A 26,926-nucleotide genomic window follows, 5' to 3' on the forward strand; every position below is an offset into this window, starting at 1 on the left:
CCTATAAATAAGTAGCTATATTGTGATGCAATCAGAACTGCGGTCATGGTGTGTGTCTGATGGTGGAGCAATGTTGACGGGGAGGCTGCCCAGCAAGTGTCTGCCTGCTTTTCTCTCTCGTTTTCCTTCCCTCTTTCACTCTGTTCCTGCCTTTCTGTCTTCCATCTCCAAATATTGATTGAGCATTTATGATATACAAAGATATGGACCAGGCTATAAGATACACAGGGTCCTGCCTCTGTGGATCTCTGTCTAATGGGAAAAGCAGAGAGTAAGCAGTAACTGTACTGATCCCATGAGGCTTGTGTAGGTTTATCAAATTGTCTTGACGTAGTACACAAAGTCCTCAATTCTAGGAATGCCTTAGTCCTGGGCAAATGGGACAATTGGTTACCCTACCTGTGTGAAAGGGGAAGCATGAATTATTAATTTCTGTTTGATTTACTTGTAAATTTGGTCATTTGATTTTTTTTTTTTTTTTGGCTGTGCCACGTGGTACTCGAGATCTCAGCTCCCCGACCAGGGATTGAACCCAGCCCATGGCAGTGAAAGCCCAGAATCTTAACCACTAGTGCCCCAGGGAACTCCTTTGATTGCTGTTTTTATGTCACCTTTCTTTTGATCATTAGAGAGGTTAAATGATGCTTTTGATAGTTTTTAACCAGATGTATCTACTTGTTTGTGAATCAGTGGCTTCTGTCTATTGTCAGAATTTGTCTACTGAGGCAGAGCCTCTAAGAGTGGACATTAGAATTACCTGGAGGGAAAAGGGCTCTTAAATTAGCCTAAAAATCCCAAAGATTTTCTCCTGTCTTTTCCTGAAAGTTTTATGTTTTGCATTTAAGTCCGTGACCCATTTTAGAGTTAATTTTTGTATTAAGTGTATAGTTTAGATTGAGAGGGAGCGTTTTATTTACAAATTCAGTTTCCTTAATAGTTGTGAAAGTGAAAGTCTCTCAGTTATGTCCGACTCTTTGTGACCCCATGGACTATACAGTCCATGGAATTCTCTAGGCCAGAATACTGGAGTGGGTAGCCATTCCCTTCTCCAGGGGATCTTCCCAACCCATGGATTGAACCCCGGTCTCCCACATTGCAGGCAGATTCTTTACCAGCTGAGCCACAAGGGAAGCCCTAACAGTTGTAGGCATATTCAAATTATCTAGTTCATACTGAGTGAGTTGTAGTTATGTGTTTTTCAAGGAATTGGCCCATTTTTATCGAAGTTGTCAAGTAATCTGTATTCTCAATAGCTTTTTCAAATTCACTTTCCTCTATTAGTTCCTTTCACACTGAAAAGATATGCTAATTCCTACCCCAACAGACACCTTCCCCACCCTCTTTCAGGCCATGGAGCTGAGAAATAACAAAAAGCATTATTCTGTGTCTCAACCCAGAGCCAGCATCTGGGCCACCAGGCAGAGCCCAGGATGCAGCAATGTCCCAATGTGAGCTGACAGGTTTTCAGGGAAGCAGTTGGCTTTGGGGGCTTCCCAGGTGGCACAGTGGTAAGAATCCCCCTGCCAATGCAGGAGATGCAAGAGACATAGGTGCGACCCCTGGGTCAGGAAGATCCCCTGGAAGAGGGCATGGCAACCAACTCCAGTATTCTTGCCTAGAAAATTCTATGGGTAGAGGAGACTGGCAGGCTACAGTCCAGGGGGTCCCAAAGAATCAAGACATGACTGAACACACACAATACAACACACAGCAGGCTTTGAGCCTCTCTAAAGTGTCCTGGAGTCCGAGAGGGATGAAGACCCTCCAAGTCTGGGGTCCCCAACCTCTGGCATCTAATGCCTGATGATCTGAGGTGGAGCTGATCTAATAATAATAGAAATAAAGTGCCCAGTAAATATAATGCGTTTGAATCACTCTGAAACCACCCCGCCCCCGTTTCATGGAAAAACTGACTTCCAAATTTTTGGCCGGTGCCAAAAAGTTTTTGGGGACCACTGCTCTAAGTCACCCAAGCCTCCCTGGAATGACCTTAGAGGAAGGGAGATACTCCAGGCCCCTTCCTCTTGACCAGGTTTGCGAAGAAATGCTGGGGATCCTGGACACCACTAGGTGGCGCGCCAAACACACAGTTGCTTGCAGTGGCCAATGGTGGCTCCAAGAAGCTCAGCTCAGTGAGACAAACTAGAGTTCAGGGCCTGCAGAGACACCGCCCCCCCCCACCCCCACCCCCCCCGACCAAGATCCCTGGGCTGGTGGAGTTTGCAGCGTTTTTCAGACTTCCCCTGCAGACAAAAGTGCTAAAAGCTTGAGAGGATGGAGCTGGCTTTGAGATGTCTGAATCACCAAAGAGGAGCTGCGGAGACAGGACGTCCACTGGGAGCCTCTGTCTGGTTAGGAAGCAGTGACACCCAGCAAGTCCTGGAGCAGAATCTGGAAGAATCTACCCCAGTCTTCATCCAGGTCTGGCTCCTTCACACCAGGCCTTTGCCCTGCTACCATCCGGCCCGTCCAGCCCCCTTATTAAGGAAAGAGTCCTCTGGAGTCCAGGGGGAGGCTGAGATTGGTTGTTTTTGCATCTGTCTGTAACCGAGCACCTTGGGCAAGTGTTATGAATGCATCATCTTTGCTAGATTCTGGACTAAGTCTCAATCCTGACTCCACCGCTCACAGGCTGTGCAATCTTGCAAAGTTCCTTAACCTCTGTGAGCCTCAGGTTCACGTCTGTCACTTGGGGATGACGGCACCCATCTCATAGTGTCGTGACACTCTAGGTTGATGTGCAGGACAAGTAAGTAAGTAAGCAGAGTAAGTAAGCCCTCGATGGATGTCGGCACTTTTATTATCATTCTTATTACTAGTTTTTGTGCCTGTCTAGCTCCAGCCCCAGCAGTACAGGTATCTGTTTCCTCCTGCTGCTGTAACAAATGTAGTGGCTTAAAATGGTACAGATCTATTCTCTTAAAGTTCTAGTGACCAAAAGTCTATGATAAAGGTGTTGGCAGACTGAGTTCTTTCTGGAGGCTTCCCGGGAGCATTTGTTTCCCCAGCTTCCACAAGTCACCCACATTCCTCAGCTCAGGACCCTGTTCTCACATCCCTCCAACCTCTTGCTTCTATTGTCACATCTCCTCCCATCCCATATCCTCTCTTTAAAAATAAAAGCCTTCACTGAATCCATTACAACATTGCCACTGTTTCATGTTCTGCTTTTTGGCCACATGTGAGATTTTAGCTGCTTGGCAGGGATTGAACTGGCATCTCCTGCATTGGAAGCTGAAGTCTTAGCCACCAGACTTCTGGGGAAATCACCTGCCCTTCCTCTTTTAAGGATGCTTTTTACCTCAGACCCATTCAGATAATCCAGGATAATGTTGCCATCTCAAACTCTGTACCTTAATGATGTTACCCAGTGAGCAGGGAAGCAATTTGTGAGAGGCTCCAGGGAAAGTTCTCTCTTCCACAGGGCAGAAATGAAAATGACAATCACTCAAGCAGTAGGTGTGTAGAAAATGACATATGCAAAAGATTTTCATCACAGCTTTGCCTGTAACAGTGAACAACCCGAAGAAACTGTAGAATTTGGTTAAGTACCTGTTGGCCAATCGATAAAAGATGACCTGCTGTTACTTGAAATTATATGGTGTCTATAAAACATGAAGAAAAGGTTAGAGAATAACATTAAGAGAAAAAAAAGATGCTCAAAACTGTGTGTGTGTGCGCGCGTGCTGTGATTATGTCTATGTAAACATTATGTGGGTTTATCAGAATTAAATGAGAAGACCTTTATTAATAAATGGAAATAATTACTTTGTAAGGCTGCTGGGATTTTGAGTAGTTAAAAATACACTTTAAACTTTTCTACAGTGGACTCTATATTTTATTTTCCTTAAAGATATCCCCCCCCCACCATTTGTTAATAAATGGAAATAATTACTTTGTAAGGCTGCTGGGATTTTGAGTAGTTAAAAATACACTTTAAACTATTCTACAGTGGACTCTATATTTTATTTTCCTTAAAGACATCCCCCACCACCACCATTACTGCAGTAATGTCTGAACAGGCGGACCAATTGGTTGCCATTTTCCAGGCCATGCTTGGTGGTCACATTATCCTGATTTCCCTGGCAGTCACACTCCATTCTCATGGATTCCAGGCTTCAGAGGGACTCTGCATGTAGCAGAGTGGAGGGACAGAAAGGGACCAGGTGTCCCAGGATCTCAGTGAGCTGCTGGCCCGCACTCTTGCCCGCCACCTGGGTGGGCCAGTGTACTTCCCAATTGTTCAACACAGCTGGGATTGGACCTTGGGTGGAGGCAGAAAGCACCTAAACCTCAACCCTTTCCATGATTTCTCCTCAGCTTTCATCTCATTTTAACAGCACTATAAAGTTAACATATTACCGTTAAAAGGTGTTGAAAAGAGCCACTTTTGGAAACTGTGCTCTGTAGAAACAACTTTTTCCTATGCTCCCCTCCCCCGTGGCCTTTTCCCCATCTCTGGCCTATTTTTTCCTACCATCTTTTTTTCTAGAGATGTGACCCTCAAATTTAGGCTGTGCTGGAATCATGGGGAGGGACCAGTTGTTTTTTTTTTTAATGCAGATTCTTGAGTCTCACTTCCAGAGGCTGCTTTAGTCCAATTCCTGAGTGGGATCTTTGTATCTACATTTTACTAAGCTCTCCAGGTGACTGTATAGCCACTGGATTTGAGAACCACTGTTAGCTGCATTTTAGGGGTGCTCTGGGCAAACCCAGAGGAGATACAGAGATGAGACCATCTGAAGAGAATCAACACTGCTTGTTTCCGTTTCCTTCAGATGCATAATCGAACATCTGAACAACAAATGAAAACGGTATTTGCAAATTATGTATCCAATGCAGGGTTAATCTCCAAAATATATAAAGAACTGAAACAACTCAATAACAAAAAAGCAAACAATCTGATTAAAAAACTGGCAGAGGATTTGAATAAACACTTCTCCAAAGAAGACATACAGATGGCCAACAGGTTTATGAAGAGGTATTCAACATCACTAGTCATCAGGGAAATGAAGTAAAAACCACAATCAGGGACTTTGCTGGTGGTCCAGGGCCTAGGTTCAATCCCTGGTCAGGGAGCTAGATCCTACATGCTGCAACTAAGACCCGAAGCAGCCAAATAAATAAAAACCATGTATGGAGTATGGAGGTCCCTCAAAAAATTAAGAATAGAACCACCATATGATCTAACAATTCCACTTTTCAGTATTTATCTGAAAGAATTAAAAATACTAATTCAAAAAGATATATGCACCCCACATTCATTGTAGCACTGTTTACAATAGCTAAGACATGGAAGCAGCCTAAGTGATGGATGAATGGATAAAGAATTTTGTTGTATATTTATGCAATGGAATATTATTCAGCCATAAAAAAGAATGGAATCTTTCCCATTTGCAATAACGTGGATGGATCTTGAGAGCATTATGCCAAGTCAAATAAGTTAGACAGAGAAAGACAAATACAAATAAGGATGATATCACTTATATGTGAAATCTAAAAAAACAACAATAACAAAAAGCAGTTCAGAAGCAGGGGAAGTGGGGGAGGAATGAATGGGTGAAGTGGATCAAAAGATTCAAATTCCAGTTACAGACTAAGTCAGTCATGGGGATATAATGTACTGTATATTTGAAAGCTTCTGTGAGAGTAATTTTTAAAATTCTCATCATAAGAAAAAATTTATATATTAACTAGACTTGTGATTGTTTCACAATATATACACAGTATTGTGAAATACAATATATTTAACAAATATTGAATCATATTGTACACCTGAAACTAATATATTACATGTCAGTTACATCTCAGTTTAAACAATGACTTGTGACCCGCCCATCCAGAGAAACTTTGTTAAAGGTTTATATGTACCTGATTTGGGTCAAAATTAAGTAGCCAAGCTGAAAACTGTGCCCTCGTGGAATGACAAATTGCTTGTGCTCAAAAGATGCTTTTACACAAGTGCTTGAGATCTTGACCAATGTTCACAGTTCTTTACAATTAGATGAAGGCATAGACTTTGATGATTCAATCATTTTTAGTATGCTTTGTTCTGTTTATAATGAGAATGTAATACTTTTAACATATTTTCACTGATTCTAAGATGCCGCCCCTGCCCCCTCTACACACACTTTTATTTATTTATTTATTTATTTATTAAATAAATTTATTTATTTTAGTTGGGGGCTAATTACTTTACAATATTGTAGTAGTTTTTGCCATACATTGACATGAATCAGCCATGGGTTTACATGTGTTCCCCTTCCTGGACCCCCCCTCCCACCTCCCTCCCCATCCCATCCCTCTGGGTCATCCTGTTGCCCCAGCCCTGAGCATTTGTCTCATGCATCGAACATGGAATGGGTACACACACTTTTAGCAGCTGTGTGATTGGAATGCCTTATGATCAATGTCTTATTGTCACTGACACAAAGTCATGACTTGGTTGTCATTGCCATTATCTCTGATCACATTCAGAGAGTGGCACCCTTGAAAGAAACACTCCCTCATTGATGCCATTGATCACCTTCAGGGCAACTTCGGGTTGAAAACATGAAGCCTGACAGCACTGAGTTGAAAATCACTAAGATTTGGATTCTGTGAAGAAGTTTTGAGAATAACTTAACTAATTTCTTTCAGTTATACTTTCCTCTTTAGGTGTGCCCAAGGGCCACATGCGATATGTCTAAATAAGCACTTTTGATAAGGCTAAAATAAAAATGTTAAGAGCTAAAGCACTGGGTCATAGTTTAGTTGGCAGCTTTTTTTTTCTTTCTTAGTTGTACATGAAACAGTGGTGCTACTTACAACTGATGGCATCTTAGATACAATGAAATGAAGGAACAGCTCACACATAGCACTCCTTGCTTGCCAGGCATGAGCATTCTATACTCGCTAGCTCATTCAAATCCTCATGATTGTTAGCCCATTTTACAGATAAGGAAACTGAGGCACATAGCTAAGGTCACACAGCCAGAGACTGATAGAGCTGGGTGGGGTTCCCACTCTGGCAGTCAGTTCCAGGGTTCAGACTCAGAAGCTACACTGCAGGACCTCACATAGAAAGGTGTAAATTTACAATGTGTCAGGTAGTAACTGGTGAAGCATTTTCAATCCAACTGGTATTTTAGCATTGGAGCCAGCATAGAATTAATTAGGGAGAAAGGTGCAAATGTATTGCAAAGACAAGGTCAAGTCTGTGACGAGCAAAAAAGATAGCAGAGGTAGCCTGCCTCCAGGTTATTTCTCACCCTGAACTCCCTGGAAAGCCCTGCCTCATTCACTATGAGCATCTCACACTGGAAAGTTTCTCTCAGTTTCTCTTTGCATTCAGTGGAACACTGAAAAGAGCAGAAACAAAAACTGTTTGTCTACTCATCTTTTTCCATCTGACATGGAAATGGGGAGTGACTTTAATTAAGACTTTTGCACAGCTGTTTGCTGCCTTTGTCAGGGGAAGAGACAGTCCCAGTCTTCAGGGATAGAATTTGGGGTTGACTTACTCTTCTTTGTGAAGGATTAAGTTGACATGAACACAAAGGGTAAAAATGTCTATTCAATGTTGGACCCAAGGCAAAGGCTACTGCCCCTCCCAAGTTTCCTTTACTTAGCAGATATTTTTAAAAGCCTGAATTAGTGCAGATTTTATACTATTTTACTGCTCTTACCAACCATGATAAGATTGATCCCATGACAATGAAATTTGAGATGGGTGACTGCAGTTGATCAGGAAGACTGAATCTTTGAAGGATTAGTTCATTTACAGGTGACAAAAGTTATAGTCTCCGTGATAAAACAGGAACAAAGAATCAGTCTTAGTTCAGACCTTAGACTAAGGTCTCCCTTAGTTCATGGAAAATTTCTTTTGAAAATTGTCTTTCTTCCAAGGTAAAAACAACTATCAAAAAAAGAGACTGGGATCAGAGACCTTAGAGCCATCGTCTGACCCAAGCTTCCGGCCCCCTCAGCAAGAGGATGTTCACAGACTGCCTTGGGACAGGAGCCCCAAAGAGGTGCAGGAGGCTTCACCCCCCATCCCCACCCCGCTACAGCAGCACTGTCCCTGTGACTTCCCTGCCACCATCTGCCATCTAACTTCTGCAACCCACATCTTTATGTGCATCTGAATTCTTCAAAAGCCATGCAAAGATCTTGCCTGGGTTCTGAATCTGCTGTGCAGCATATACTCCGTCAATTCAGGCCCAATTTTTCGGAACTTTAGCCTTGGTACTTTAGCACTGACTGAAAAAAAAGGCAGAAATTTTTAAGAAACAAATAATTTAAGGCATTAGTTTTGTATTAAGAGTCAGATGCAGCTGTATGACTGAGGAAAATGTGAAATGTAGGTAACTTTTAAAGAGAAAGTTAAAATTAGTAGATTGGTTTTCGTCTTCCTGGTAAGCTTCAGATGAGATACCCCCCACCGTACCCTTCCCTGCCCAAAGCCCCCAAGATTGAGTATTCATTTTTAGCTGCCCTGAGGGATACTGTTGTGGAAAAGTTTGAGACGTTCTGCTTTACAAAGACTCCCTTGAGCCTCATAGCCATTGGTCATTAGGCAAGAAAATACAGCCAGTTCCTTCTGTCCTGGGCTGCCTTCCATTGCTGTCCACCCGTGACCATGGTCTGTGCGTTGATGGACAGGGTCTTCGGAGTTGAGGTCTCCCTTGGCAGAATGTCCCCTGTAGTTTTAGCCCAGGAGCCCATGTTGTGTGGTTTTTCAAGGCTAAATTAGAGACCACCCTAGAATTTGGGGGTTGAAATGAAGCCTTTTCCTCTCTCTGTCCCATCTGATTTGGGGGTAGCGGGGAGTCAGAGCTCTGACAGGCTCAGTTTGGGAGCCCAATGAAGCAACCAACAGAATCCACACCTCTGTGCATAGGCAGAATGGAATCTTTGCAAATCTTTGAATAAAATTTTTCTTATTGTACTGGGTTTTTAAAAGGAGGGAACACATTTCCATCGTTCCTCCCCTGTCCTTCACTATCTCCCAGAGTTTGCTCAAACGCATGTCCATTGAGTCTGTGATGCAACCCAATCATCTCATCCTCTGTCGTCCCCTTCTCCTCCTGCCCTTAATCTTTCCCAGCATCAGGGTCTTTCCCAATGAGTCAGCTCTTGTCATCAGGTGGCCAAAGTATTGGAGCTTTGGCTTCAGCATCAGTCCTTCCAATGAGTATTCAGGGTTGCTTTCCTTTAGGATTGACTGGTTTGATCTCCTTGCTGTCCAAGGGACTCTCAGGAGTCTTCTCCAGCAAGGGTGTGAGAGAAGGAGAGAAACTGGGGAGGCTTCCAGGGGGAGACAGCCAGCTTCTGACATGGCTCCTAGAGACCCCCGTCTCCTGGCTGTCACATGTCTGTGTAACTCTGCTCCTCTCGAGTCGAGGCTGGACCAGGTGACTTGCTTCTGATGACTAGGATATGGCAAAGTTGATGGAACGGCTCTTCTGTGATTAGGTTACAAAAGACGGTGACTTCCTCTTGCTGGCAGATTCTCACTACTGCCCTCTCAGCTTGCACCCGTCAATGAAGCAAGATGCCTTACTTTTGAGGTCCACATGTCAAGGACCCAAGGGTAGCCCCTGGCCAACAACCAGCGAGGAACTGAAGCCCTCAGTCCAACAGCCCACGAAGAACCAGATCCTGTCAACAACCACATGAGCTCAGGGTGGGTCCTTCCCCAATTGAGGTTTGACTTCAGATTGCAGTACCTGCTGATACTGTGATTACAACCTGTGAGAGACCCTGAAGCTGAGGGCCCAGCTAAGCCATGTCCAGATTCCTCACCCACAGAAATGGAGAGATAATACATATATGTTTTAAACTGTTACGTTTGGGGATAATTGGTTATGCCATGATGTATAACTAATACACGTGGGTTTTTGGTCTGGACAGCTGGAAGAAATAGTGATCATTAATCATACCATAATGTAAGTGTAGATAGAAGTACTTTCTGATTGGAAAATAGTCAATTTGGTTTTGTGTATGTACAATAGACACATATTTCTGTTTCTGTGATCGTGTTTCAAACGGTCGTTAGCTACCAGTATCTATGATCTAAATGCTCTCCCATGAACCACTTTAAAAAATGTTAATTAATGTATCTTCAGAAATCAGAGTCTATAATAATTTTAGTCACAATTATTTCTAGAAACAGAGAACATCAAATCCAGTACCAACCTATTAATTCTGGTGTCTCATTTTCAGAGTGTTTTTTTTTTTTAAACTTATGCAAAAACTGGGATAATTCATCTTTTTTATCTCTTTAAGGAAAAGATTTGCTGGAACAAATTGACAGTACAAACCATTTAACAGAAAGAATCTTTAATTTTTAGCATTTAAGAAGTGTTTATTTATATGTTAACAAAGTTATTCACTGTTAGTAGAAGATTGCCAGAGGCTCTGAATTATGATAGCCTAGATGGAGACCAGAAGTCAGGCACGGAACCAAGAGAAATGAAGGAGGTAAAATTGGCAGGCTGGTGGTGATCGGTTGGCTGTTGGGGTAAGGAAGAAGGAACTGTGCAGACATTGTATGCTGCTTATCCACTGTCTCATCTTTCTTGCCCAAAGAGCAACATCTTGGTTCTGGTATTAGGTGGCCAGTGTGACGAGAGAGAGGGTCTCTACAGGACCCCAGAAGGTGAATCATTGTTAATCTCAGCTGTTGTGATGATTCCATTCCCTTTGCCCATGACTGACTTAGGAATGGATATATGACAAAATCCTGGCCAGTGGGATGTGAAGGATATCACATCCTTCACAGGTGTGGGGCACCTCTGTGGAGGGTTTCTTTGCTCTTTAGAAGAGAATGGCGAGGGGAAACTTTGCTTTCCCGCTTCCAGACATTGCTCTCCACTTATGTGACTTGGAACCAGGGAAAGCATCTTGGGAGAATGAGGGGAGTTGGGCTAAGAGACTGAGTCAAGAGGCTGAGGGTGGTCCAGTAGAAAGACAGAGGAACTTGGGTTCCTCACAGTTCCTTCTTCCTTACCCCAACACCCAACCGATCACCACCAGCCTGCCAATTTTACCTCCTTCATTTCTCTTGGTTCCGTGCCTGACTTCTGGTCTCCATCTAGGCTATCATAATTCAGAGCCTCTGGCAGAGCACTGTGTTTGCTCCACCACATTAACCAGACCTAGAGCTGCTGCATTTATGGGCCTTGTTTTTATATGAAATGGAACATTTCCTAGTGGCTTAATGTATTTGGAGTTGGGTTTTCTGTTACTTGCAGCTGAAAGCATTCGAGGTGGGAGAATTCTAGGCTAAGATCTAGTTTTCTGGCTTGATTGATGGACTCATTTACTAACACGGGGAATTCAGGAGGAGAAAGTGCCAGGGTTGGGGGTGGAGAGGAATGACGGCCTGGGTTCAGAACCCATTTGTTAGAGGTGTCTGTGGGACAGCCAGATGAGGACATCTGTGGAAGTTCTGCTGTGCAGTCCTGCAGCTCAGGACTGAATTCTGAGCGGAGAGCTGTGAGAATCCTCATTCAGCACACAGGTGGTGGCTTTATCACAGCCTAGACTTGGGCTGGAGTCCAAGCTTTACTACTTGATACCTATGTAAGCTCAGGCAGTTAACTTAGAGTGTAAAGTGGAAATGTGTATCTTAGTGCTTCTCAAGGAGGAATTTTACTGCAGTATAGCAGTGTGTGTGTGTGTGTGTGTGTGTGTGTGTGCTATGCTCAGTTGGTCTGACTTTTTACAGCTCCAGGGACTGTAACCCACCAGGATCCTCTGTCCATGGAATTTTCCAGGCAAGAATACTAGAGTGGATTGCCATTTCCTCCTCCAGGGGATCCTCCCAACCAAAGGACTGAACCCGTGTCTCTGGCGTCTCACGCATTGGCAGGCGGAGTCTTTACCACTGTGCCACCTGTGTAGTAGAGACCATGCTAGATCTTCACTAAACCTGTTTTCCTTCACTTCCTGGATCCATGGGTAAACCTCCCATCCCAGTGTCCCATGCTATTAGGTGGGGTCATGTAGATGAATTTTGACCAATGAGATACGATGCTCTCCCTTCCCTCATCTGCCAGCTGGATGCAGAGAATCCAAGGGAGGCCCTGAGGCTCCAGGAAATAATGGAACCTTTCGATGGAAAAAGCCTGGGTCCTGGAGTGACTTTATAGAGAATCCCCACCTGCCCATCACCTACATAAAATGGTGACATGACAGTGAATAAACCTAGACCATGTCGCTTCTGCAGTAATTAGCATTCCCTGCCTTGACTCACTTACCCAGAATTCCCTGCTTTGACTCACCTACCCACAATTCCATGCTCTGACTTACCTACCCAGTATTCCCTGCCCTCACCTGCATACCCAGTATTTCCCAACATCTGATAACCAAGATGATTTAGATGGTATCCAGTTACAGGCTTTAAATTGTTACACAGTTATTTCATAGGTATTAGAAAAAATATAGATATACACAGAAAAATAGATCACCAGTCTAATGATTTCGGAGATATCATTTCTTGGGACAAGGGCTGATTTAATGAATTGAGTCAGTTAAAAACACTGAGTAAATACAGAACAGGTGTTAAGTGAAAATAGTAAAAATGGTAATGGTGGCACACACATGCTGGCTTACTTTGTGAGGTGGTTGTGAGGCTAAAAGGACATGATGCAAGCAAAGTGACTCTTCTAGGCCTGACACAAAGGAAGTGAATGATAAATGGTAGCTCTTATCATGTAGCTCACGAACCTGTAACAAAGGATTTATCACACTGCATCGTGTGCCTGGCTTATTGTTTACTTGTTCATCACCCCTGCTCATGCTGAGTGCCTTAGGGGTGGGGATCTATCTTGTCTCTCACAGAATCTCTAGTACTATCTCAGTGACAAGCACCTAATGGGAAGCCAATAAATAGAGATTGAATGTTGATAATCTGGGAGTGTAACATCCTTTCTAGGACTGCAGATTTGAATATACTGGACTATGAACCTCATACAGACAAGACCCATGTTTGACTCAGTGCTGGGTGCAAGCACACAACCCAGTAGCTGATATATTGTTGGTGCTCAAGAAAGACTTGTTGTGAATCAACATGTTTATTTTCATCATTATCACAGAGTACACCATCAACACGGTCCTGGACCAAGAGAACAATACTTCTCAGCTCTAGATGAGGGAAGTGAGATCTGGAGAAGCAAAGTCAATTTAAGAGATCACATAGACACAGGAATATACAGTGGGGCCTTTGAAAGTCCCACAGGATGTGGAATAATTCTCCATTGTAAAAGACTGTTCTGAGCATGGTAGGATATGTAGTATGCTTGCCAATGCCTGTTCCTACTGATGGTGTCCCCAGTTATTGCGCTCATCAAATATGCTCTCACAGATCTTGAAATGCCCCATAGGAAGCAGTACCCTATCTGGGAACTACTGGTCCAATCTACCCTCTGAAACAGATGAAGAAACTAAGACCTAGACAGGGAGAGAGACTTGCCCAAATGACAGAGCCAGGATTTAGACCCAAGTCTCGATATTACACCAATAATCTTCCTCCAATCATTGATAGTATGAAAGTTTAGGTCAAAAAACTGAGTTTTGGGAGGGAGCAGAGGTTTGGGGTTGGTCATGACTTAGCACCCTAAGACGGTCTCAGGGCTTCTCCCACCAGCTGATGAAGTGTGGAGCTCATGGGATTCCCCTCCCCTTCCCCCTCATCCCTTCTCTTGTCTCCCAGCAGCTCAGTCCTACCTTAGGGAAGGAGGCAGCATGCAGGAAGGGAGAGAGAGTGGCTGATGAATCTCCCTCCCAGGTTAGAGCTGGCTCTGCCTCCTAATAGAACTGAGATGAGTGTGTGTATTTTAAAGCAAATAAATGTTTTAGGCCCCGAAAGGGAGATGTTAATAGCTCCATTCGAATCCAGTGGAATTTATTTTCCATCAGGTCCAGACTTTCTGAGAAGCGTGGTTCAATCAAGGTTAGACATGAAGGAAGCACTTGTGGACTGAATGGACACAAAGTCAACCCCAAAACATTCATCCACTGCACATTTCTTAATTAAATCTCCAAAGCTGCAGCTGCCTCTGGCTGGTACACAGAGAGACATGCTAGCTTTTGCTTGCTCTTTTTGGCTTTTTCCATGGTGGAAAAGGTAATCTTTTCAAACTTGTTTTCACAATCAGCTTTGAGACAACCAGCTAACTAACTACCCAGGCTAATCCATGTGTCTCCATCCGAGAGGGTGCTTGTCAGCCAGTAATGAGAAGTTTGGCCAGCCCTTTCAAAATGATTATTTTAAACAATGAATGGTGTTTACAGAAGTGAGACTGGGAATAGAGATTCATAATGAATAGCTCCAGCAATAATTACTTATTTTCTATATTTATCGAAAATGACTACATACAGTATTGCTGTTTTCTCCAAAGAGAAAAATGCAGTAATTATCACAACTATTTATCTACTTTCCTATTTTAATGAATCGCAATTGGTATTTTTTAATTACTAGGGCAAAAAAGGAAAATGGCAACCTTTACATGAGATGGCTCTAGTGTTGTTAAGAACGTGTTTGTACATTAGTATCAGTAACGGTGTTCAGAGAAAAAAATATATATGTCAGGCTTTGGGGCTTTGCAGCATAGCACCCAGCTGTTAGGCCTATGACAGAAAAGCAATTTGGCATTGAAACTATCCCTTGGATTCCTCAAATGAATTGTTTTCCTTGGAATTGTATGGAAACTACCTCTTTTAACCAAGGAGACATATTCTGATAGCACATATTCATTTTTGTTTAATGATATACTGGCAAATGTTCAACAACCGGCTTTCCAAGGAGGAAAAGTCCTGCTATAGCGTTGGCCAATTTCTGTGGTGTAAATGTTCCCTTCATGGCAGATTTTAAGATACCATCATGATATCATTGAACATGCATTTGGGTCAAGATGTGTGTAATTGACTCTCACAAGCCATTGTGAACTGGCTCCAGCACATCACTGGATATACGTTACATCTGATACACATTTATTGAGACCCTACTGTGTGTGAGTCACTGTCCTAGGTGCTGAAGTCACCATAGTGAACCAAATAGGCAAAGCTCCTGCCCTAAAAATGTGTAGGGTAGGAGAGACAGATGATAAACAAACAAGCTGGTCGGTAAACATGTAACATACCTTCAAAGAGCTATGAGTGGAAAATGAGGCAGAGTAAGAGGGTGAGTTTTGACAAGGTGGGGGCAGGAGCATTTTTCTGTACAGTGGACAGAGAGGCCCTCTCTGAGGGGTGTCATGAGAGCACAGGTTCAGTGAAGGAGTGAGTCTAAAGGAGAAAACAAGCATAGAGTTGGTGAGGCGGGAGTGGGAAGGTTGCCTGGGGGTTTTATTTGGTCTCTGTTTCCAAAGGTCCAAGATGTGGAAAGCCTGGGGTTATCATCTAAGACCCAGATGTATTTCTGGTGATTCATGCTCCAATGAAGCATTCTAGCCCTAAATTTAGGCAAGGGTCAAGACTGGGTGGGTGACCCACAACTCTCTCTCTCATCTAAGTACAAAGGCTCTCTTTTGAGATGTGTGATATCCTAGTTTTTATTCTTGTGTCTGCCATGCCTCCAGCTCCCTGTTTCTTCATGGAGATCAGCTCCTGATTGCCACATCCCTCTTTCATTCAGACTTATGTCCCCTGCCTGGGATGGCACACTATGGGGAAGGATTTGTTCACTGCTGATTTCCCATCTCCCAGGAAACTGCCTGGTCCTCTGCCCCGCCACCCCCCACCCCCGGTCAACATTCAGTAAATATTGAATTAATTAACATAAGAAGATGCAAGCATCTAATTAGTTCATTAAGACTTCCAGTGAGGTCTGGCCTAAGCTGTTACCTCACATCCTAAACATTTCAATGGTGAAGGAAATGGCAACCCACTCCAGTATTCTTGCCTGGTGAATTCCATGGAGAGAGGAGCCTGGCAGGCTATAGTCCATGGGGTCACAAAGAGTCTGACATGACTGAGAGACTAATACACTACATACATTTAAAAACCCTCTTCCTGCCAGTCTTGCTCACTGTTTGGCACCTACAGAATTGCCTGGGAACAGGTTCTCATAAACCATTCAACCATTTATTGAATGGTTGAAAGCATGGATCTTGTTTTATTCTTATTGATTTTAATTTTTATTCTAAATTACTTTTCTTTTATTCTTCCTTCCTTCATTATAGATAGGGCATTCTATTGATTTTTTTCTTCAACTGTGTGTGCAGGGAGGTAAAATTATCTATGAATTTTATTTCAACACAGTGAAAGAGGGATTACAATCTGTTGTTCTATGAAGGGGTTGCTGGATCTGACAGGTGTGAGAATCCCTGGGCTGGACAGAATGAGTCTTGGCTACTTTCCAGTTACTAACAGGCCTTGAGGGGTCACCTTGAGCATCTCTGTGGGTGGAAGAGAACATTGGCAGCCTGAGGGCAGCTTGAAGGACCTTAGGAAATGCCACTGGGGTCTTCAGTGAAGCCCACATCTGGACCAAAGGCAGGCATTCCTTTCTGGGCATACCCAGTGAGCATGAGTTGAAATCAAGAGCAAGAACTGTTTCATTTCTGATGCATTTAGAACCTGTGCAGTGATTCAGAGCGCGGGGGTTTAAAGTGTATTTCTCACTTCATGCCACATTTGATATTCAGCACACAAAGAAAGTACAAAGTCAGAGAGGTGATCCGAGAAGTGAGGGTCCCTTCCTGATGGGAGCAAAGTCTTGCTGGGTTTAAACACAAATCAGTGTGCTCTGTGCTAATAATGAGATTGGGAAATGTATTGACAGTGGAGGTGTTTTAAGTGTGAAGATAAAACAGACAGTTCTTTTCATCTATTTATTGGTGACAAGTCTCCCAGCTCAAGATTTTGTTGTTCTATTTTTTTTTTCACGCTGATTTCTAAGGTAAAGAAATTCACAGCAGGACTTAATCTTCAAAAATAGGTAACTGGCAGCTCAGGTTTGAGAAAATGATACCAAGGACTGTCACCACAGTAATCATTGGCTCTGTCGCTTGCACCCTGCCATTGAGACAGAATGGTCATTTCTATGTGAACTAGGAAACCAGGCTCATGGAGGCCAGTGGATCTGCCTAAGACCAGCCTTCCGGTAAGGGGCAGCCCAGGGCTCAAACATATGCTTTCTGGCTCTAAGACTTTTGACAGGGATTTAATAATAGAAGGCAAGAACCATACTGTACAAATCAGAGCTCTATGGAGAAACAAAACCGATATATGTTTATCAAGAGAGAACATATTCTAAGGAATTAGCTCACATGATTATGGAGGTTTGGCAAATCCAAAACCCGTAAGTTAGGCTGACAGGCTCGAAACTCAAGGAAAAGTTACAGTTTGAGTCCAGAGGTCATGTACTGGCAGAATTTCGTCTCACTCAGGGGAGATCAGTCTTTGTTCTAGTCAAGCCTTCAACTGATTGGATGAAGTAAACCCACTATGGAAAGTAATCTGCTTTATTTGAGGTCCACCGATTTCAGTGTTAACCTCATTCAACCACCTTCACAGAAACATCCAGAATAATGTTTGACCAAATATCTGGGCACCAAGGCCCAGTCAAGTTGACACTCTAAATTAACCATCACAGATACATTCATTTTAAAATATATTTCTTAATGATGGCAAGTGCAGTCCATATTCAATATCAGTTCAGTTCAGTTCAGTCGCTCAGTCGTGTCCGACTCTTTGCGACCCCATGAATTGCAGCACGCCAGGTCTCCCTGTCCATCACCAACTCCCGGAGTCTACCCAAACCCATGTTCATCGAGTCGGTGATGCCATCCAACCATCTCATCCTCTGTCATCCCCTTCTCCTCCCACCCCCAATCCTACCCAGCATTAGGGTCTTTTCCAATGAGTCAACCCTTCGCATGAGGTGGCCAAAGTATTGGAGTTTCAGCTTCAACATCAGACCTTCCAATGAACACCCAGGATTGATCTCTTTTAGGATGGATTGACTGGATCTCCTTGCAGTCCAAGGGACTCTCAAGAGTCTTCTCCAACACCACAGCTCAAAAGCATCAATTCTGCGGTGCTCAGCTTTCTTCACCGTCCAACTCTCACATCCATACATGACCACTGGAAAAACCATAGCCTTGACTAGACGGACTTTTGTTGGCAAAGTAATGTCTCTGCTTTTAAATATGCCATCTAGGTTGGCCATAACCTTCCTTCCAAGGAGTAAGCGTCTCTTAATTTCATGGCTGCAGTCACCATTAGCAGTGATTCTGGAGCCCAAAAAAATAAAGTCTGACACTGTTTCCACTGTTTCCCCATCTATTTCCCATGGAGTGATGGGACTAGATGCCATGATCTTAGTTTTCTGAACGTTGAGCTTTAAGCCAACTTTTTCACTCTCCTCCTTCACCTTCATCAAGAGGCTCTTTAGTTCTTCTTCACTCTCTGCCATAAGGGTGGTGTCATCCGCATATCTGAGGTTATTGATATTTCTCCCAGCAATCTTGATTCCAGCTTGTGTTTCTTCCAGCCCAGCGTTTCTCATGATGTACTCTGCATATAAGTTAAATAAGCAGGGTGACAATATACAGCCTTGACGTACTCCTTTTCCTATTTGGAACCAGTCTGTTGTTCCATGTCCAGTTCTAACTGTTGCCTCCTGACCTGCATACAGGTTTCTCAAGAGACAGGTCAGATGGTCTGGTATTCCCATCTTTTTCAGAATTTTCCACAGTTTATTGTGATCCACACAGTCAAAGGCTTTGGCATAGTCAATAAAGCAGAAATAGATGTTTTTCTGTAACTCTCTTGCTTTTTCAATGATCCAGCGGATATTGGCAATTTGATCTCTGGTTCCTCTGCCTTTTCTAAAACCAGCTTGAATATCTGGAAGTTCACGGTTCACATATTGCTGAAGCCTGGCTTGGAGAATTTTGAGCATTACTTTACTAGCATGTGAGATGAGTGCGATTGTGCGGTAGTTTGAGCATTCTTTGGCATTGCCTTTCTTTGGGATTGGAACAAAAACTGACCTTTTCCAGTCCTGTGGTCACTGCTGAGTTTTCCAAATTTGCTGGCATATCGAGTGCAGCACTTTCACAGCATCACCTTTGAGGATTTGAAATAGCTCAACTGGAATTCCATCACCTCCACTAGCTTTGTTCGTAGTGATGCTTTTCAAGGCCCACTTGACTTCACATTCCAGGATGTCTGGCTCTAGGTGAGTGATCACACCATCATGATGATATGGGTCATGAAGATCTTTTTTGTACAGTTCTTCTGTGTATTCTTGCCATCTCTTCTTAATATCTTCTGCTTCTGTTAGGTCCATACCATTTCTGTCCTTTATCGAGCCTATCTTTGCATGAAACGTTCCTTTGGTATGTCTAATTTTCTTGAAGAGATCTCTAGTCTTTCCCAATCTGTTGTTTTCCTCTATTTCTTTGCACTGATTGTTGAGGAAGGCTTTCTTATCTCTCCTTGCTATTCTTTGGAACTCTGCATTGAGATGGGAATATCTTTCCTTTTCTCCTTTGCTTTTCACTTCTCTTCTCTCCCCAGCTATCTGTAAGGCCTCCTCAGACAGCCATTTTGCTTTCTTGCATTTCTTTTCCATGGGGATTTTCTTGATCCCTGTCTCCTGTGCAATGTCACGAACCTCTGTCCATAGTTCGTCAGGCACTCTGTCTATCAGGTCTAGTCCCTTAAATCTATTTGTCACTTCCACTGTATACTCATAAGGGATTTGATCTAGGTCATACCTGAATGGTCTAGTGGTTTTCCCTACTTTCTTCAATTTAAGTCTGAATTTGGCAATAAGCAGTTCATGATCTGAGCCACAGTCTGCTCCTGGTCTTGTTTTTGCTGACTGTATAGAGCTACTCCATCTTTGGCTGCAAAGAATATAATCAATCTGATTTCGGTGTTGACCATCTGGTGATGTCCACGTGTAGAGTCTTCTCTTGTGTTGTTGGAATAGGGTGTTTGCTATTACCAGAGCGTTCTCGTGGCAAAACTCTATTAGCCTTTGCCCTGCTTCATTCTGTACTCCAAGGCCAAACTTGCCTGTTATGCCAGGTGTTTCTTGACTTCCTACTTTTGCATTCCAGTCCCCTTTAATGAAAAGGACATCTTTTTTGGGTGTTAGTTCTAGGAGGTCTTGTAGGTCTTCATAGAACCGTTCAACTTCAGCTTCTTCAGCGTTACTGGTCGGGGCATAGACTTGGATTACCGTGATATTGAATGGTTTGCCTTGGAAACGAACATATATTCAATATAGAAATTCAATATAGAAATATGAAAATTGCAAAAAATATATAAAAAAGAAAGAAATTTTAATCCTATCAGGGCCTATTGGGATGGATCCTCCTTATTATCTTCATTCTAAGCATACAAAGAGTATAAAAATGTATTTTCATATCCACAAATGATATCATTTCACAATAATGTTTGGCAGTGTACAATTTTTTTTTTTATTTAGCAAGACTATGAATTTTTCCCCAGGTTAATAAATATTTTTCTCAATCCTGATTTTTAATGACTGCACAGCAGTTTTATCTCACGATGGCTGTAGTGAATGGCTTCTCCTTCTGCTCAGCATTTTTTCTCCTTTTTGTCTGATGATAGTATTTGGTTCAGGTGGTGCTAAGTCTTACATCTTGACCCAAAGGATAGACAAGAGTTGTAAATATCAAGAAAGAGCATTTTCTTTTCTTTAGGTTTATAGGCTGGCACAAGATGGGTCCAGGACTGCTGGTGGTCATTTTTATCAATACTTGGACTTGATCCTAAGAGCAAAGCTATTCTAGAGGAAAGCAGAGAAATGAAGAGAAATAAACAGTACATTGTTTGAACACCTGGATCCAACCATGCCTGAAGCTACTCTCCTTTATTTTTCAGCTCTCGGTGCTCATAAATTTCTCCCTTTTTTGCTTAAGCCAGTAGTTAGATTCTATTACTTTCCCGGAAAGAGTTCAGAAGCCTGTCTGATATGGTATCACTCAATTTGCATGCACCAGTAGATGACTGTGTGATGTTTTTTTCTGATAATTTACCCATGATGGGCAAGATGTTGCAGAGAGGTTTGGAGATTGCAAGATGATTTAGATATAATCTCTCATCTCAAGGAGCCTATGATCCAGTAACGGAGGCAAAGTGCATTTTTGTCATCTACAGGGATATAATTCCAACGGCTGGTGGGAATCAGGACAATTTCCCAAAGGGATAAACGTTTGATATTGACCTTGAGAGAGAGGGAGAAAGGGTTTAAGATTCCTTTTCAGGATCTGAAAGGTCCTACATAGCTTAGTTTTGAACCACATATTCATGTACATATGGATGGCCTGGGGATCTTATTAAAATGCAAATTATAATTCAGTAGGTCTGGGGTGGGGACAAGTTCCTGCATTTATAATGGGTTAGAAGGTGAGATCCACAGGCTGCCCTCTAAGGAGGGAAGGTATGTCTCTCACCCATTCCTCCAGCTTATCTCACACCAGCCGGTACATGACCCCTCCGCCCACCTCCTTTGTGTCCTGGGAGTACACCCAGTTCTGACCAGCCTCAAGGCCTGCCACCCACTGGACCCTTTGCCTGGATTGCTCTTTCCTTCAGTGTAGGGCTCCTTTCTGATCTCCGCTCACATGTCCGATCCCTGCTCACATGACCACACAGTGCTTCCCCAGCACTCCTTATTTTTGAGCTTGTCTCCCATCATGGTGAAGGCAGAAAATGATACTCACCAGCCTAAAGGATGAGGGGAACATCGAGGAGCTCTGTATCTCTCACATCTGTGATCTGTTCTTGGCACATGACCTAGAAGCTTTCTTAGCAGCTACCAGAATCTGCAATTATCAAGTTGATTTGTTCACTATCTGCCTTTTCCAATAGAAGGAAAGCCCTGGAAGGCAGAACCTCATTCATCTCGATCACTGCTCCTTCCTTCATGGTGCTGGACATGTGGCAGGTGCTCAGCGAATATTCCCCAAATGAATTGAATGCAAGTGCAGAGTGAAACAGGAAGCAGGAAGGACATTTCTGGCAAAGGGAAGATCATAAACAAAGATGGGGGATAAAATGAGTAGCGCAGTTTAGCTGGAGCCTGAGCAGCGTCTCAGCAGTGTCTCTAGAGGAGGCAAGAGATGGTAAGGAGGGCTGAGACAGGGCCCAGTGAGGAGCCAGTAGGTGATGGGCACCAGAATCAGATCTGATCTCAGCTCTGCTCGAGGAGCATCCCTCTGGCTGATGGGGAGGAGGAGAGAGATAAGAGGGGCTGGGAATGGGACACAGAAAATTGCCAGAAAGCTTTTAAGGCAATTCAGGTGAAAGTGGAAGTGGTGGGGAGAAGGAAGGAATGAAATAGATAGATGAGAAGGCAGGTGAGGACTGGGGGTGGGAGGGTGATTGAGTGGGGGTAAGGGACCAGGAATGCGCAACTGGCAAGGGTGGTCAGAAATGGAGAGGTTAAAGTGAGTGAAATTAGAGTCATTCCTTGGTTCGCTGATTCTAGTTTGGAGGACTGATGGAGTTATATAATCTGAAGTTCCACACTTAATGAAGGTGTCAACCTGCAGTACTGACAGCAATAGCGGGAGGTGCGTCACCGCCTTGTTCTGAACGTCAGTGTCTACAATCTAGAGTGGGGGTGATGTGCATACCTTGTAGAACAGTTGCGAGGTTTGGAGACAGCACTCATGGGTGAGTGTTCACGGGAGGATGCAGGGGAGTGAGAGTCGTGCTGCGCCGGCCGGAACCCCTCCAGGACAGAAGCATTTATTTCCCCAGGTGCTCGGCACCTTGGAGGGTTATGGGTGACAGAGAGCCCTCACTCACCCAAGGTCAGCCACATCCAGGGATGAGTTGATGTCGAGGTACAAAGGCCCAGCTCCCCACCAAGTGGGGACAAGTCTGAAGCACCAGCCTGGCACCAGAGCTCTCAGTGGGGTGAGCCGAGGCTATGTTGTGATGGCACTGAAGCCCTACCTCTCCCTCTATCTAATCCTGCATCCTTGCATGCACCAACAGGACAGGTTTTGTTCCCAAAGGCATTCCCCAGTAAATTTCCTGTATGTGAATCTCCATCTCTGAGTCTGCTTCCTGGGGAACCCAGCGTGCGACAGAGGGTATTACCTTGGCACAACTATCTTAAGCCCCTGAGTATCAGGTGTTACTAGCTGACCAGAATCTTAGGCACTATTCTGTGAAGTTTCAGACACTGAACAGGAAAACAATGTTCTGAAGGCCTGACCTGTCAAGCGGCTTCTTGGGCAGGTCAGAAATTCTTTACTGTGCTGTGGACCTTTTCTTAATGTTTGGAAATGCATAAAACAAATGCATCATATTGCAAAGTAAACCAATGTTATGGAAACACAGTTATCAAACTGTTATCAAAATACACTGTGACTATCAATATATGGCATAGCAATATAGAAGGTATTGTGGTAGAGTAATATAGTTAACAAAAAACTTATCAGTTTAGTTCAGTTCAGTCGCTCAGTCGTGTCTGACTCTTTGCCACCCCATGAACCGCAGCACACCAGGCCTCCCTGTCCATCACCAACTCCCAGAGTCCACCCAAACCCATGTCCATTGAGTCGGTGATGCCATCCAACCATCTCATCCTCTGTCGTCCCCTTCTTCTCCTGCCTTCAATCTTTCCCAGTATCAGGGTCTTTTCCAATGAGTCTGCTCTTTGCATCAGGTGGCCAAAGCATTGGAGTTTCAGCTTCAACATCAGTCCTTCCAATGAACACCCAGGACTGACCTCCTTTAGGATGGACTGGTTGGATTTCCTTGCAGTCCAAGGGACTCTCAAGAGTCTTCTCCAATGCCACAGTTCAAAAGCATCAATCCTTCTGCACTCAGCTTTCTTTATAGTTCAACTCTCACATCCATACATGACCACTGGAAAAACCATAGCCTTGACTAGACGGACCTTTGTTGGGAAAGTAATTTCTCTGCTTTTTAATATGCTGTCTAGGTTGGTCATAACTTTCCTTCCAAGGAGTAAGCATCTTTTAATCATCAGTGGGTCTAATAATCTAAAAAAAACAGTGAGTATTGATATCTCAGGATGCATATAGCAGCTGCAATGTGATATGGAAAGATCTAACTTCTGTTGGTGAGAAGTTAGGGCTTGCAAATACCGAGGTCAACAAAAATCAAGATGTCATTCCCCCCACCCACAACCATGGACCTCCTAAATTCTATTCATGGAAGCCCAGGGGGTTTATGGATCTCAGGTTTAAAAAAAGCCTTGGTATTCTGTAATCTACTTAAAGATGTTTAGTTCCAGATGGTGCAGGCAGGTAGGGATTCACACTCGTAGGGAGACAAATAACATTTGATCAGAAGGGTCACACCTCAAGACACTTGATACCGTCTCCTCTGTTTTCTGTATCTCTGGTCAAGCTCAGGTGTCTTACTAATTAGCACAGAGAATAGCAAAAGAGGGGTTTTACTAGTGAAATTTGTGGCCAACAACCTAACAGATGTTAGAACTGGGCTCTCGTTAGTAAAATTAGTGGTATTCAAGGTTAGGGGATTGGCTGAAGTTACCAACCCTCCCTGCTTGGATGACTGAGGTAGAGGAGTCAAACAAGGCTCACCCTGCACCTTTAGAGATGGTGCCTGTCTCCGGCCTTGGGGTTGCAGGTTATCTGGTTGCTAACCATAGGAATAGTAGGATCCTGCCTCTGAAACCTTGTCATCTAATTCTCAAGAAAATGTTCCCTGTAACATGTGAGCAGATCAGTTAAAAAGTTGGAGAGCTGGAACCTTACCAAGTTTATAATTACATGGTATAAGCCATTTGTTAACTGCATGCCTGTTAAAGGTAAAGTCTGTGAAGTGTGGTAGAATTTGATCTGAAGTTCACTTTCAATGTAACTATAGTAAGATTGTAAGAGAAGAAGTTAACCTTTGCCCACTTCAAACATTCTGGAAATTCTTACAGCTATCAAAAAGAACCCAAAAGATTGTGCATAATTATATGGGCTTGGGTAGGTTTCCAACAATGACACTTAAATTTTCAGGAGTTCTGTCGATCTAAAATCATGGTAAAATACCCACCTTCCAAGGCAGGTAAATGTAAGACATGTGGGTTCCATCCCTGGATTGGGAAGGTCCTTTGGAGGAGGGCACGACAACGCATTCCAGTATTCTTGCCTGGAGAATCCCATGGACAGAGAAGCCTGGCAGACTACCATCCATAGGGTCACAAAGAGTTGGACACAACAGAAGCGACTTAGCCTGCATGCAAAATCTACACCACCACCAGTACTTTACAAGAGACGGGTTTAGGATACAGATGGAAGACCAATCAGAACAAAGTGGATGGAGCTTTGAGTTAATTACCCAATGGATGTTTAGATAATTAGCCTGGGAGGGGATGAGAGGAGGTCAGAGCTTTACCTAATGGCCCCAGAGAGAGGGTCTATTTGACTTGGCTGCTTCCCTACGAAGCTAATGTGAACAATCTTTGCTTTGTTGGGATGATTCCAGTCTTAGCAAACAGCCAGCAGGGCTCCCCTAAATGCTCCTCCAGAGAGAAATGAATCCTGAAAAGGGGGGTTGGGGAGAGCTGAATGAGAGAGTGCTGTGTCTGCTCTCCTTGCTGTGTTGGGCTTCATCAGGGATGAAGAAAAATCTCTTTGAGTCTCTTACTTGAAAAGGACTCAAGGTTTTATCAGGAATGGTTCGTAATCCAAACTAGCTCTTTCTTTTTACCAACAATACTATTGTATAAAATTAAGTAGCAATCACAAGACTGGGTGAAAGACAACAATATGCTAAAGCACCTGTAAGTTATAAGGGAAGGGAAACAGGAGAGAGATGAGTAGGAATTCAGTCTACATCACCTCAATAAACATTCTGCTCATCCTCAAACATAAACTGTAGACCAACAAACTCATCCAGCCAACCATCCACTCATTCAATGCATGATTTTTACCACCTACAGTGCCCCGGTTCCTGTGCTGGGTGTTGGGGGCATATGAAGAGCAGGAGAATTAAGGTTTCATAGATCTTAGACTAGGGGGAGAGACAGACAACAGACATATATTAGCAAGCGTGCGTGCATGCGTTTGTGCTCAGTCATGTTTGACTCTTTGCAACCCCATGGACTGTAGCGCTAGAATGCAGTTATACATCACAGGCTAATACAGAAATTAGCCTGTAATTCTAATCATAATAAATGTTAAGGAGGAAAATGGAGGATAACATGAGAATATGAAATAAGAGGAGAAGTGGCATCTAACTAAGCCTGGAAGATCAGGGAAGACCTCCCTGAGGAGGTGACATTTAAGCTGAGGCCTGAAGATTGAATCAAACATCAGGATTGGCTCCTAGCAGGTGAAGGGTGTCTGTGTGTGTGTATTGAGCATTCTTTGTAGAACTCATGCAAAAGTCTTAAAGCGGGTGGTAGCCTGGCCAAGCTCAGGAAGTAGAGAGTAGGTAGAGCGACTGAGGTGGGACATAAGGCACAACAGTAGAGGAAGAGGCAGGGGGTGTGCTGGGATACAGATTAGAATTAGATACAGCTGTCCTTGGGGCTCACCATCAAGTGGGAAGGATGTGTGTGACTGGGTGAGTCATAGCAAAGTAGAGATGTCTACCAGGGGACTGAAGGACTTCAGAGAACAGTATGACTGGTAGTGCCTAGAGGATTCAGGGAAGGCTGCCCAGAGGAGGTGATATTTGACTTGGGTCTCAATGGTTGCATAGGAGTTTGTTAAGCCAAGAGAAAGGCAGAGAGGAAAGCATGTGCAAAAGCCAGGTGAGCATTCAGAGTGACCAGAGTGTAGACTGTGGTACAAGAAATAAAAGGAAATAATCTAAGACTTACAATAAGAGCTGAGGGCCAAGGATATTTATTATTTTTCTTTTAATTTCAGTTTAAATGTGAATTTATTCTGCCTTGTAGACACATTCAGCTACGTTTTTCTAATTTTAAACACTGAACATACTGCCATCA

The 26,926-nt window shown here is 43.4% G+C and overlaps 1 protein-coding gene and 1 long non-coding RNA gene across 2 annotated transcripts in view; one reads left to right on the forward strand and one right to left on the reverse strand.

Moving 5' to 3' along the window:
* CHST11 (carbohydrate sulfotransferase 11) overlaps positions 1 to 26,926 on the forward strand; it is a 340,772-nt gene that overhangs the window by 1,363 nt on the left and 312,483 nt on the right. The window lies entirely within an intron of this gene.
* Positions 17,438 to 26,926, reverse strand: part of LOC145547043 (uncharacterized) — a 29,657-nt gene continuing 20,168 nt past the window's right edge. The window contains exons 3-4 of the long non-coding RNA XR_014083487.1: positions 21,696 to 21,990; positions 17,438 to 21,196 (exon numbers count right to left, since the gene is read on the reverse strand). This is a non-coding gene — a long non-coding RNA (uncharacterized LOC145547043). The remainder of the gene's footprint in view (positions 21,197 to 21,695; positions 21,991 to 26,926) is intronic.

Source organism: Giraffa tippelskirchi, chromosome 4 (assembly GCF_054371585.1).
Source record: "Giraffa tippelskirchi isolate mGirTip1 chromosome 4, T2T-mGirTip1v1.2.pri, whole genome shotgun sequence".
Classification (NCBI taxonomy): domain Eukaryota; kingdom Metazoa; phylum Chordata; class Mammalia; order Artiodactyla; family Giraffidae; genus Giraffa; species Giraffa tippelskirchi.